Raw genomic sequence first — 12,472 nt, forward strand, 5'->3', positions numbered from 1 at the left:
GAGAAGGTGGGGTATCTCCCAGCAATGGTGGTAGAAGCAATGTTTGTGCTCATGGGAGTAAGGGGCCATCAGAAGCATTGGGGAGTCAGGGTTGCCTTCCCCAGTACAGAATAGGTGTAGCAGCAAACATTCCACTCAGCTCCAGCCCCAGGTGGCAGCAGACTTCCTGCCCATGGCTCCAACCCCCAGCGGCAGCAACCTGCTCGCCCACCACTGGCGGTAGTATCCACCCGTCCACGGTCCCAATCCCCGGTGGCAGCAGCCCACCCATCCCCCCACACAGCCGCAAATCCCAGTGACAGCAGCAGCCCTCCCACCAGGTGGCCTTAACTCCTGGCGGCGGCAGCCCTCCCAACACGCCCTTGGCCCCAACAGCAGCCAGAGCAGCCCCAGCTGCCAGAGCATCCACTCAAGCAGCAGTCCCCCAATATGACCCTGGGCCAGGGCTATCCCCATCCCCACCCACTGCGTTGCTCTGGCTGTGGAAGCAGCCACACTGCTCACCTTCTGGGTCCAGCAGAACGGGGAGTGCTGCTGCAGGGCTTTGCACAGGAGACTTAGAATTTTTTGTGCGTGCCATGAAGGCGCACACGTTAGCGGGAACAGTGAGACTGAACTTGACTGTTAACGACACTGCAATCGACAGGTTGGAGACCACTGGCTCAGGATAAGGTAAACCTGCTTGCAGCTGTCTCTCTTTCTCTCTCTCTCTCTCTGTCTCAAAGCTGCTTGCTGGCCTTTTTCAAGACCAGGTCACCTTCAGACTACACTCTATCCTTGGCCTCTGTGCCATCCCCTGGGAGGCAGATTATTAGTCACAGGCAGAGAGCAAAGCCCACCTACCTGAAAAGGTCAGCCAACTTATGACAGGATTCAACGTGTGGACATGGTGCATGTGCTTTTGAGTAACACCTCAGCAGTGATACCTTTATTATCCAAGGATAGAAGAAGGTGTCATTTGGATCTATAGGTATGAAGTTGCCTTTTGACCTTGTGAGACAGAACAGTCTAATTGTTCTCCTAGCTGGACATACAGGTTTCTTATTCTTTGAGGACTCTTTTGTGTTTCAGGGTGTGGTTTTTGTCTGTAGATTCTCTGCAGCTTGTTTAAACTAATGCTAGAGCAAATTTTTATTAATATGTGCATCTTGGGCTGATAAAGCACAAGAAAAAAATGGCGAAATGTCAGGTAAACATTTGTTACTGTGCCAGGGAACTTGAAATTTACATAAACTGCCCCGCGCTGCATAAAGAACAAGAGAGACATTAAGTCAAACATTGATGTGCAGTCATCAGTTCATTATTACAGGTTTGCTGTAATAGTTTGCTAATTTACCAAAAGGTGGTAAATTAGTGTTTAAAGGCCTGACAAACAAAGAGTTTCACAAGAATGGTCATTTTTGGAAACCACTCTGAACCCTAGAAGCTCCTAGTATGTTTTCCACACAATTCATTAAAGAAAATAAGAAAAAGAAAAGCTTCCCGTTTTAAAAAGTACAATTACTTAATCAGTCTTCGTTCCTTTTTCTTGACAGACAACGTCACATATTGACTTTAGACAGTTCTTTCTCAAAACCTCGTTCATCTTGTGCATGGTATTTTGCCTATGATGAATTAATATTTCCGAAGTCAGTGTTTATCTGTCACACCCCTAGTTCAAACCCATTGATCTGAAAGAAAAGATGCCATTCACAGTTGTTTTTGTTTTGTTTCTATGTAAGTGGAGTGCTAGGATCATAGAAGTAAGAGATGGCAGGGCAGAGGGAAGGGCTATGCTTCTAAATCCATCCCCTTGCAAGAGTAGATTTTAAGCGGTATTAGCTGCACCTGACTGATCCCTGGCACAGAGGCATGCCTTGGCTGCAGTATTTGCTCATTGCTGTATGTTTTTAAATAGAATAAGAAAACAATCCACAATATTGTTTGTATACAATGCAACCATTACTAAATCATTTTACAGTCAACAAGTTGGTTTATGTAAAAAAGCAGTATGTCATTATCCAGAACCTTACTTTTTGATTTATTGGAAAGACTGAAAGGAAGTTAATTGTCCACAGTAAAATTTTGTGATATTACTTAGGTCTGAATGTACAATTTAACAACAAATCATTTATCTGGTGAATTTAATCATATTTATTTTTTTAATTCCTTGCAGAATTGTGCTGGTCAAATTGTGGTTTCCTCAGATGTATTCAATTTTGAAGAATTAATTTAATTTGTTTGAAGTTGTTTTGCCTTTTGTGCTTTAATTAGTTGTAAGTAAATGACTACATCCTATGGTCTGTCTGTTTTCTAATTGGATGAGTGTGCAAGTACCTGCAATGCCATTGCAAATATTCAAATAATAAATTTGCTTTCTGCAAACATTTATGCCAGAACTACTGAATGAATAAACATATATAAATAAATAAATCACTTACAAATCTGAGAGTATATTAATGGAAATTTTCTTAATATGCTCCCAGCTCTTTCTTTCTTAATGCTGTCTTTCTCCCAATTATTTCACTTGTTTTTGAGCATTTGAAACCATTTTGTGGTTTATAATATTTTTCATGTACCTCAGAATTAGCAACCATTATACATATTTTGTGATTGTTTACATGTAGAGGAAAAGAACCATTAGGGATCATGTTTATGTGTAATAGGGTACAAGACTGGCGACAAGCTGCTTTTAAATGTACTCTGGGAGGTTTACTCAGTGAGCCTAATGCATTTAATGAGAGCAAGCAGTGAATGCTAAAAAGCACAGAACTCTATACTCTTTCTATTTAAAAAACAAAAAACCATTGCAGGAGATCAGCATATAGTGGAATAACTTTTGATGTAGCAAATGGCTCAGTTAAAATTTTTTTTTAATGTAGACCTGTATTTTTTTCAAGTAGTGTTATTAGTTCAGCTGGTTGACTGAAAAATACTTCTCTCGTTTAAATGCCCCTTCCAAGCGCTCTTGCCCCACTGGCATGCATTCTTGATGCTTGAATTTCTTTATAATGAAATTTTAAATAAGTTAACCAGCATTGTTTGTATTTATACAAGCAATCATAAATATGGATTCAGTGTATAAAATAGATGTTGTTTACATTTTTGCATAATATGCTTCTCTCCCTAGCTTGAAATAATGAGAGCCCCCAAAGTGATGTGAAAGTGACATGGTGGGAAGCCAGTTTTGTGTGTCTTCTTGTGGGGTGCAATTAAAGATATAAAAATCATAGTGGGAAAAGACCCTACCATTTAGTCTGTCCCTTTGCTGCTGCAGGATTGCTACTGTCCAAGTGTTGTTTAGTGCTTTGTCCTGCCTAGTTTTTGCCCAATTTCAAATGATGGTTCAAGCACGCTGTAGGTTTGATTTTATACTATTTAATATGCTTGAGCCCCTTTAATTTGGCAACCCTGGGAAATGGAATATGTCAGATTTAAGATTTTGCTGGGCCAGGGAGAGCGCTTTGGGGTCTGGGCATGCCTCCTTGTTCCTGGAGCACATGTAGATCCGTGGTCTCCGCCACTTCCAGGCACCCATATGCTGCTGTTCCCTCAGCTAGCGGGGTGGGGGAGCGGCAGCGTGCAGAGCCGCTTACTTCTGTGTACCACGGGTGTTTCCAGATTAGGGATACCCAGAGTACAGAGGTTCATATGTAATAGAAAAGAACACTCAGTGTGTGCCAGACAGTGGGAATGCTAACAATTAGGTTCTATTGCATTGTGTATCAGTGTTCTCACACAATTATGCATCTGAATTCTCCATACTGTGCTTCTTTTAATCTTCTAGTTATTCATGTACTCAGGAACATACTCACGTTGTATATCCGTGGGAATTGCTATGTTTAATGTTTGCTTTGCTTTGTTTACTGTAAAGCTCTTCAGCTTTGCTGCATAATATTTTGTAAAGAGATTTAGGTAAAGAGACTCTGTTGGAGCAGAGTAACAGGAAGAACTATTGGTATACTAAGTATGAGGGGGGAATAAATTTATAAGAGCATGTATTTACGGATTTTATTAAGTCACGGGACAGATTATGGATGGAGGAGATTATATAGGAATGTTCATAGACCAGTATCCTGTATCTGGCAGCAGTGAGCACCAGATATTTATGATAAGGGTACAAGAAATATCTAAGTGGACAGTTAGGGGATAACCTGCCCACAAGGGATAGAGATCATGTTTCGTCTTTTGACCTGAGCAGAAAACCAGTATGTGGGGTCTTGCATCTTAGATCTGGTAGAAAGAGATATTATTAATGGAGGCAGGTACTCCTTTGATGCAGTCCTGTTTATTTACAAAGAATGTTTCTCATGAACGCAATGGGAATTGAACAGGAGAGTAGGAATTGAACAGAAGGCAGTTTCCTTATTCAGAGCTCCCACCTTGCCTTTCCAACCAGTGCTGGTGCTAGTGTGAGTAGTTTAGCAATTGCTTAGGACCCTCATTCATTTCCTCCTACAAGAATTTGACTGTTTTAGCATTGGGGAAGGGGAGGTACCAAAATATTCCTACTTCGGGCCCACAGCGGGCTAGCATGAACTGTTTCCAACCAACACTTTGCCCAGAAGCTTTTTCTCACGGTCGCATAGTCAGTACAGGCAGTCCCCGGGTTACGTACAAGATAGGGACTGTAGGTTTGTTCTTAAGTTGAATTTGTATGTAAGTCGGAACTGGTACATACTGTAGGGGAAACTCTAGCCAAACATTTCTCCAGAGCTCAGTTTTATTCTCCCACACCTCACTTCCCTCAGTCCTTTATTCTCAAGCTGAGATGTCTGCTGAGAAAAGCCGCTCCGCGTCTCCCTGGTCTGCTGGGGGGGGGGGGGGGGGCGCTAGCTTCGCGTCTCCCTGGTCTGCTGGGGGGAAGCAGCTAGTGCGGGGTTGCCTCCCCGTTTGTAAGTAGGGATCCAAAGTAAGTCGGATCCATGTAACCCAGGGACTGCCTGTATTTATTTTCTATCTCCTTGGCTTTCCTGCGGTCTTCTCCCTTTTGTTTCTGGGGGTTTCTTGCTCTGTCTGGCTACTTCTGCCCAAAGTACTCCCCCTTTTCCTAAAACAATATCTGTTGGGAGTATTCGGTCACCTGGTAAGACCAGTTCACCCACATAACTTGGGTTCTGACTGGCTTTACAAATGGTCTGTGTTTTGGGTCTTATTGTTTCAGCTATTTTACTCCAAAAAGGAACTTAATTGTTGCTTACATTTATCTCAATGGAAGGATGCTATCATGCTCACCAGCTTCAGTGAGGTTTCACCCAACTCTATCATAAGAATAACCTCTCTCACATGGTGCTTGGTTTATACTCAAAGCAAGAGTGTTTATATCCATTTTTTAAAGGTGATGTTTTATCCTTTCTAATCTGCAATGTTCCTCCCACCTCACTTGTCTGTCTTGTCTTCCTTTTCTCTGGAGATACTGTTGCTAAATGAGCTAGCTTAACGTACAGTAAGTGAATCAAGTACTGTATGTGGATTACAAGAAAGTAGAAAGGCCAGTTAAGGAAAAGTGCTCTGTTGACTGGTGTAAACAGTTTTTGGTGCATTTCCCTTATGTTTGTCCATCACCGGAAGGAAATATTGCACATATGATATCCTAACTGCAGGTGATGATGTGATCTTACAGGTGACTGTTTAATTAATGGATTGTCTGAAGAGATAAAGCATCATGTGGCATTTCTGACAGAAGTGTGCAATTATACTAGCCAGTGTGTTGTACTAGCAAATGGGAACTTAGTGAAAGCTGGATGACTACAACCCGGTGCTCCCTCATTTTCTTTCACACACATCTGGCGTGGCGAATCAGGCCTGCCAAATTCAATGAAAACATGGGATGCAGTGAGCATAAGATAATGAGTTGTCTTTGGCAACTTGGTGTATAACATGAAGTGGCAGGTAAAGATACTATTATTGTCTTTCATCTCTCACATTCCAATGCTCTCTCCCAGCAGACACTTGGGGAGAACAAACCCTAGAATCAGAGCTGATCAGAAAATGCTGATCTGTAGAAATCATAGTGTGGTGCGGGAATGTAGTGGGGCAGAGTGGCCACCCACTGACGCAGAGGGGGAGGAGCCCCTCCCAGAGCCTGGCCCCAGCACATCACCTGACAGGAAGTCAGCAGGTGGGGCTAGAGCTATAAAAGGCCAGCCCAGGAGGCCTGAGAGCCCCCTGCCTACTGTATTTCTACTGGTGGTGCACATCTGCACATGCCTCAGCGCACATACCAAAGTTCATTCTGCACTGAAGGATAAAATTAGAGGGAATGCTCTTCATCTCTAGCAGTCGTTCTTTTAAATACAAATCCCATAGATGCTCAGATGAAGATTAATATTAATACAGAAAGTATTAACAAAGATGCAGATTCTAACTCAAGTACAATGTGAAAATATTTGTATTTCTAGATAAAACCTTTCAGTGTTTTGTAAGGCCAGGTTTGTACTACATCCGAAAGATCAGATTAAGGGATGCAATTCCAATGATGTAAATAATGTTGCTGGAGTCGACGTGCCATATGCCAGGCTTGGAACCGTCTCCACAGTGGGAAGTCGACGGGAGCAAATGCTCCCATCAGCTTCCCTTACTCCTCGTGAATTGAAGAGTACTGACACCAACCGGGGTTGCCCTCAGCATTCAATTTAGTGGTCTTTCTTATACCTGCTAAATCAAATGCCCAAAGATCTATCTCCAGTGTGGTAGATATAGCCATGCCCTAAATTAAGAGGTCAGTGCAAACATTAGCATTCTACTACTCATTATATAAGAATGCTTTATTTAATATACTTCACACTCGAGTTGTCTTAGTTTGTAACGCAGATTTCAGTTGATTTTTCATATATATTTTTTGTGTTGTGCCATTGTGGATTATTAATAGCAGAAGTAGTATTTAATCATAGAATCATAGAATAATAGGACTGGAAGGGACCTCAAGAGGTCATCGAGTCCAGCCCCCCGCCCTCAAGGCAGGACCAAGCTCCACCTACACCATCCCTGACAGATGTCTATCTAACCTGTTCTTAAATATCTCCAGAGAGGGAGATTCCACCACCTCCCTTGGCAATTTATTCCAATATTTGACCACCCTGACAGTTAGGAATTTTTTCCTAATGTCCAATCTAAACCTCCCTTGCTGCACTTTAAGCCCATTACTCCTTGTCCTGTCCTCAGAAACCAAGAGGAACAAATTTTCTCCTTCCTCCTTGTGACACCCTTTTAGATATTTGAAAACCGCTATCATGTCCCCCCTTAATGGTGGAATCAATCATAGTTCTTTAAAGCCCTTACATGTTTACAGATTTTTTTTGTTTGTTTGTGAAGGGGTTATTCAGTGTGGCTGGGTCTGGGTATTAACTCTTGCCCAGACTGATGCTCACTAATGTAAATTGCTCAAACAGTGGCCCTTCAGTTTCTCTGTGACTTGGGATGGTTCCTCTTTGTGACTCAGGCCTCTGCTGCTGCGGTATAGTCCCCACCTTCTGGGGTAACAAAGTCCCACCAGACAAGTTGCCTGGACATTGTCTCCGTTGATCTCCTGTTCCAAGTTTCTAGGTCCTTGAGCCATTTTCACCAGTGGCTGGTAGGGGAACTGTGTGGTTCTAGGTCAGGGCACCCTCTGGTTAGCAATCTAGGTCTTCTCAGTCTCAGACCCTCTTGCTATTTCCATGGGCTCCTTCCTATCCTGTATCTCAATATCTTTCCTATTCTCTGGGATTCCTCTGCTCCCCATGGCTGCGTCACTCTTTTCCACTTCTTGCCAGAGGGCCCAGTCCTGGGGCTTACTCTCCCTGACATCTTAATATAGAACATAAGAACAGCCATACTGGGTCAGACCAAAGGTCCTTCTAGCCCAGTATCCTGTCTGCCGACAGTGGCCAGCACCAGGTGCCCCAGAGAGGGTGGACCGAAGACAATGATCAAGCGATTTGTCTCCTGCCATCTCTCTCCAGCCTCTGCCAAACAATGGCCAAGGACACCATTTTATCCCCTGGCTAATAGCCTTTTATGGACCTAACCTCCATGAAATTATCTAGCTTCTCTTTAAACTCTATTATAGTCCTAGCCTTCACAGCCTCCTCTGGCAAGGAGTTCCACAGGCTGACTACACGCTGTGTGAAGAACTTTCTTTTATTAGTTTTAAACCTACTACCCATTAATTTCATTTGGTGTCTTCTAGTTCTTCTATTTAGGGAACTAATAAATAACTTTTCTTTATCAGCCCTCTCCACACCACTCATGATTTTATAGACCTCTATCATATCCCCCCTCAGCCTCCTCTTTTCTAAACTGAAAATCTTCTCCTTTTACCATGTCCAACTCCCTTTTCCTCTGAAGAGTGACTTCACTCCACCTCTCTGCAGCCTTTTTCTGCTCTCTCTCTCTCTTCCTGGTTTATCCTAGCTCCTTACAGCTTATGTGGAATACACACCCCATCAAACTGTTAAAGTGTTTTCTTTTGTAGGAGAGTAGGGCCCACAATTTCTGAACAGTTATGTGAGGTTGTGGTTATTTTTTTCCCAACTGCAAAAGTACTCATATAGTCAGTAGGCAGCATTTATTTCACTGAGAAGTTTCAACCTGTTTTTCTTTCAAAGTTAACAACACCGCTGGCCTAACGGGAAATGCACATCCCATTTAATACAACTTGTAAAGGGGGAAGTGGAGGACAAATGAGGGAAAGCCATGAAATGTATTTCAGTTTATGAATATTATGGTCAAAACAATCAACATTGTTTTGTGAACTTGACACATGAAAATAAAAATAAGAAAGTTTTGTTTTATTGCAAGAGAAAAATAGTAAGAAGGGTAAATATTTTTAATGGGATTAGTAGTCATCCTTAAGGCAGTGCCAACTCTAGTCAAAATAACTGCACCTTACCTTTCTGCATTGACATCAGAAATAGCAACAGGGAGTCTAAGTTGTCCATACTCTCACGAGGCAGGGAAGAAGGAACCTATAGTGTTAGGTTTGGGGTTGATTTTGGAGTCTCATGGAGAAGGAAGACATAAGCCTTGTACCAGCAGTTTGATTCTGAAGGTACTTCTGAAGTTAGTAGGCCTGATTCTGTTTTCACTTTCCACTGGTTTTATACCAGTATAACTCCAGTGACCTCGGTAACTCATATCAGAGTCCAAACCACTCTATGTAGATTTTGCCCTGCACCTCATGAGAGGCATTGGTCAGAGGGGAAGCAAAGGTGGCTTCTTTTTTGCCCATGACCACATTTTGCTTGCACTGGAGGCTGGCAGAATACCATTTTAATAGCCTTAATTTACAGCAGCTTCCCTGTAGCTGTCAATGGGATGCTCCATAGCCATATGAACAGCACAATCACTCCCTCTGCTCCCTCTCTGGTTCCCCCTTTAACCAGAGGCTGTGGGGGGAGAGCAGCATAGGTCCGCATACACTAGACTTATGCAGCTTCTCACGCACCATAGCAATTACTTCCTGGGCTACTGGGAGCCTCTGTCCTTAGGAGCGTGTGTAAGTCACAATTTTAAAGACGAAAATTCACAGCAGGTCAAAGGGAGAAGTATTAAATTTCACAGACCGTGCATGAAATTAATTTTGGAACTAAATCAGTGTCAAGGAATATGCACAGAATTAAATTCACAATTAAATGTTGTTTTACAACTGAAATCATTAGTAACCACAAACATATGTAGATTACTAAATGTTCAGCTATTTCTGTTGATAAGTTTTTAAAGTTTACATATCATTAGTTGGTTTACTTGTTCTTCTTTCATGGGTTGCTTCTGTGCAGTCACCTATATGAAACACCCAAATAAAAAATGCTACGGTTGGCACCCACAGAGTACAGGGCAATTGACACATATCACCTGGCCAGTTTTGCAATGTTGGGAAAGTGTGGTTCTGAAAACTTTCAAAAAGCACTCAGTGAAAGGTCACTTTTGCATTCCTTTGCAAAAATCCAGTCGCCTTCTGATTCAGTTTTCCAGCTGCTGTAAAAACCAGGTATGGGAACCAGTGGGAGGGCATCCAGGTTTAATGTGCATGCCTGAATGGGATTAAACACTGTACCACTTAAAGGAACCAGAGTGCTGGCTCACTGAAACAGGGTTTTCTTTCATTTGAATCCAGGAGATAAAAGCTTGAAAGCTTATCTGCAATTTCAGTATAAGTTTTAAAAGGTTGGGTTTTAATCCCTGCTGTTATTCACGCTATATGCTCGATAAGTGTTAATTAAGTCAAAAATTTTATTGTATGGCTGATGAACACACATCTCACCACTTTCCAACAATTTGATTACATTAATAAAGGTAACATTAACAAATTTTTGGCCATATTTTGTGATTAAGTTGAATTGAATCTCTAAAAGTTCTGATTTGTCCAGCAGATGTTTCCTGTTTTTCTTCTGTGTTTGGTGTAATTTTCATTTTCTCCTCCACAAGCCTTGAGTAAAACGTAATGCAGTATGGCTGGTATGCAATAGTAGCATACCCTTTCCCCCATCTCCTCGTAGAGGGAAATTTCACATGACAATTCCATCCCACAGCCTGGCCTGTGATGTGCAGATAACTCTTTAACGTTTTTCTGCATGGACAATCTTTGAAAAAAACATTTTGATTGTTACTGTCATTATCTGAGAAATTGTCAGGTGCTGCTGCATGGTAGTTGGGCCTAGTGATTGGAGCAGAGATCAAAGAAGAGTGTCCAGATTCCAGGGACAAGCCACGTCAGTACCATAGCCAGCATCTGGGTGCATGCCAGGGGTTGAAATCAGATGGTTCGAATCCAAGAGTCCAGAGAGGGTTGGGAAATGGAGGCAAACTGAAGCAAGGCAATCACAGGGCTGGAGGAAAGTCAGGATAGGTCAAGGAGTTGGACAAGCCTGAAACAGTCTCTGGCAAGACTAGGGCAGGAACAGGATCAAGAGCAGGCAGTGAGTTTTGAGACAGCAGGAGGGTTCCAGGATGGGTAATGCTATTGCACAGGCTGATCTTCAGCCTTCAAGGGTTGAGGAAATACCTGCGCGGGAGAGTCTTCTGACTCAGACTCTGCTTCATGACAGGCTGCTGCCACATGCCTGAAGGCTCAATCAGTGCAGGCTTTGCAAGAAGAGTACATTATTTGCTGCATGCCTTATTGGTGACTCAGTGCAGCTTCAATGAAGTAGCACCTGAGCAGCAGAGCCCTGAAAATCCACAGATAGCCAGTTTCAAACCACATATATCAAATTAAAAGTGTGGACATTAATAGCGTGAACATTGTAAACTGTGGTTTCTTTATGAAGATTCAGAAATTAAATTGAATTCTACTGTAAATAGATGACAGCTGTACAACATGAATACGGATTTTACAGATTAACTGATTGTGAGTCCAGCAGCTATTATCTGCTTATTTAATCTTTGATCACTCTTACATTTATATGAGAGACAGACTTTGTTTTAAAAGCAGGTAGCAATCAGCCCTTTTACCCTGCTAATCTCTTTAGCATTCATTCTGTGATACCAGATTTTCATCCTGTCATTTTCAGGGACTTTAAAAGCAACAAATTCAAAGGAGAAAGTTGATGGCTGCTACTTCTCAACTGGTACAGGAGTTGGTTTCCCAAGTGTCTGGACTCCTTCAGCTGCAAAGAATTTTATAAGAATCATGAGCTCCCCTTTAAAAAACAGAACTGAATTCTTTGACTGCTGCTGAGGGAAAAGAGTAGGAGATAGAATCTCCCCTAAAACATATGTAAGGCATGGGTGTTTTAAACTAGCTGTTTTGGAACTTTGGTTTTTGATACTATACGCATTCATTGAAATACGATGACTGTGTCTTTAATAAGATGGATACTTTTGAGAGTAGAGTTGGAATTTAAGGTTGATTTAGTTACAACCAATGTCTAGATTTTTTTGGCTTTATTAGTTTTGAGTTGATCATACACCTTTTGTCCTGCATGGCGATAGGAAACAATACCGGGCTCACCAATTAAAGTCTAGTTTTTCTTCTTTTAGGATGGGTTATGTGTTTCTTAAATAAATATTTAACCTGGATACTGTATTTACAATTGTTAAAAGTGATATTGTATGTGATGAGCCATAATTGTCCCATACATTTAAATCTCCTTAGAGTCTTTCAGTTTATTGGTTGATTAATATTTATTTGCTTGGTTTTGAGGTTATGGTTTATTTGATAGGATTTCAGAAAGAATTAAAAGATATCTGGAAGGGAATTTAAAATCAGTTTAATAGTGCTAGTAGTTTCCATGTATTAGGACTTCTAGATCTCATTCATCAGGGTTTATCAATTGACATTAAAAAGGAACTTAATCGTCTAGTTCTTTATGGCTAATACAGCATAGAAATTTTCCTTTCTCAATAAAAGAAAAAAATGGCAGAGGGAAAAGACAAAATTCTTAGTTTGAAAATAGAAACCAATTCCATAACCTTATCAGTGCTGCAAATCATGCTAAAACATGTTTAGAAGCATAGCATGTTGAGAAGCATGCTACAGTTTTCTCTGAGTTCTGATGTCAGATTTCTATAT

At 41.6% G+C, this 12,472-nt stretch overlaps 1 protein-coding gene across 8 annotated transcripts in view; it reads left to right on the forward strand.

The window, feature by feature from the left end:
- The window catches only part of NAV2 (neuron navigator 2), a 689,797-nt gene that overhangs the window by 428,004 nt on the left and 249,321 nt on the right, over window positions 1-12,472 (forward strand). The window lies entirely within an intron of this gene.

The sequence above is a fragment of the Pelodiscus sinensis genome, chromosome 5, assembly GCF_052426305.1.
Source record: "Pelodiscus sinensis isolate ZL-2025 chromosome 5, ASM5242630v1, whole genome shotgun sequence".
NCBI classification, from domain to species: Eukaryota; Metazoa; Chordata; order Testudines; family Trionychidae; genus Pelodiscus; species Pelodiscus sinensis.